A 2,224-nucleotide genomic window follows, 5' to 3' on the forward strand; every position below is an offset into this window, starting at 1 on the left:
ACGGGGAAAGGACGGAAGACCAAGGCTGGTAGGGGAGGTAAAACTGCCTCCCCCAAGAAGATGAGTGGCGAGGCGCAAGTGTCTCCGAGGGTAGAGAAGTCTCCTGCTGACGGGCCTTCCGAGACCATGATGGTCTCGAGTAGCAGCAGTGACGGGGAAGGGCTTGTGTTCCCCGTGAAGACAACTGGGGTGAGCAAGCGTCCGGGAGAAGATGCTGAGGGTGCTAAGAAGAAACGCCTTAGACACTCTTCTCCTGGTCGAAGGCAACAACAACAGCAACGACAGCAAGCACAACTACAACAACAGCAGCAACAAGAACAACAGAGACAATCACCAACGTCACAGCTACAGCAACCACAACATCCAAACCAGCAGCAGCAACAAGGGCAATTACTTCTGATGCCGCAGCAGCAAAAGCAACAGACCGGGGCCTTAATACCCCGTCTGCCTCCTCCCCCAGCTCAAAGGGGGTCCACCCTTCCGGGGTCTCCTTCTTCTCAGACAACCAACCTTCCTCTGCCTGGCCTGAAGTTCCACTTCCCACGGAAGCCAACCAGTTTCCCCGCTGCCCTCCTGGAGGGTGTAAGACGGGCCGATAGTTTTTTGAAGAGGCGGTTAGAGGCGGAGAAGGCTGTTACCCAGGGAAGGGCAGATAACTTGTCTGCCGTGAAGAGAGCTGAGCTGGCCGAGGGGGTGAGATCTCTTCACCCGGCCGGGGCGGTTCTGGATGGTCCAGCCTTGGAGAAGAGGCTGGTGCCTAGGCTCGGACGTGCATTGGCGCCGTTCGGAGCTGAGATGATGGAGGACATGGCCCTGAGCTTATGCGAGCTCAATTCTGAGAAATGGGCCATCAGTAGCAGCAAGGATCCGCTGTTGCTGACACACGCTGTGAAGCAGCAACTGTCCGGGGTAAGCCGTCAGTTGTTATTTTTTGGGATCACCTGTCTTTTGGTCCGGCTTTAGCTCATTCTGTTGTCTTTCCTTGCAGGCCTCTATGATCGCAGAACGCTCGTTCCGGGAGGTTGGTGCAGCTCTGGTTCAGCTGGAGGAGAGCCAACTGGCTCGCCAGGCCTTGGAGGCGGAGAAACAGAAACTGACCCAACAGGCCTTGGGGGCTTCGGAGAAGATTGATCAGGCCCGGCGCACGGCTGAAGAAGAGGCGGAGAAGAAATATCTTGCCAAATATCAAGAGTACCGGGCCAAGGCAGAGAATGAGTTTAGACAGCGGTCGGATGGGATGAAGGCCGAAAACTCCAAGCTCCGGGAAGAGCTGTCCCAAGCCAAGGTGGAGAAGGATACCCTGGAAGCCCGCTTGCAATCAAAAAACGATCTCCTCCTTAAGCGGCAAGAGGAATATTCCACTCTTCAGAGTAAGCTGCACGAGGAGGAGCAACTCCATAAGAGTAGCAGGGATCTCGTGTCTATGCTGCAGTTGGGGCTCGCCGAGAAGGATAAAGAGATCGGGGCCTTGCAATTCACTGCCAGGGGGCATGTGACCGAGAAGCAATCCGTGCTGAACCAAAATAGGGAGCAGCGCAAGGAGATTGATTCTCTTAAGGGGGAGCGGGATGCCTCCAAGGCCGAAATGGAAAAATTGAGGGCCCAACTAACTGTCGCGGAAGCACAGCTGGCAACCTCCGAGGCGGAGCGCTTGAAGGAGAAGGAGGATGCTGAGGTGATACTGAACAGGACGATTAATATATCGCATGTGGTCCTCATGCATCAACTCTGGAAAGTGAACCCGGAGGTATTAGGCTATCTGGGAGATGATGCCGAAGCCATGAGGGAGAAGCTACTCGTGTGGGATCAGGGCCCAGAGGCGTACGTCCAAACTTACAACATTGACGAACGTGCTAAAGATCCTGAGGCGGGAGATCCCGGAGAGGCGGGGACCTCTGAACCTTCTCATGACCAAGTTCCTCCTTCCAATGAGCCGACTCCGCCAGCCTCAGTTGAAACCGATGCCCCCGAAGCTGCGGTCGTGGAAGCTGTAGTTACCCCCAATGCTTGAAGGGGTTTTATCTTTAATTATTTTTCATTTTGAGTTTTTCATTGCGAACATTTTTGCCATAATCATAGCATTCTCCTTTCTTTTCTGCCGAGTTCTTTATTTATCTTTGCGCTTAGGGTAGACATTTATACGGTAGAAACTGTTGTAGGGGCGTATGGGGTTTTGGTTCCAACGGCCAAAACCTATGCACTTCCCACTTGAAGCTTTAACGGA

The sequence above is a fragment of the Humulus lupulus genome, chromosome X (assembly GCF_963169125.1).
Source record: "Humulus lupulus chromosome X, drHumLupu1.1, whole genome shotgun sequence".
In the NCBI taxonomy this organism is placed as follows: Eukaryota; Viridiplantae; Streptophyta; class Magnoliopsida; order Rosales; family Cannabaceae; genus Humulus; species Humulus lupulus.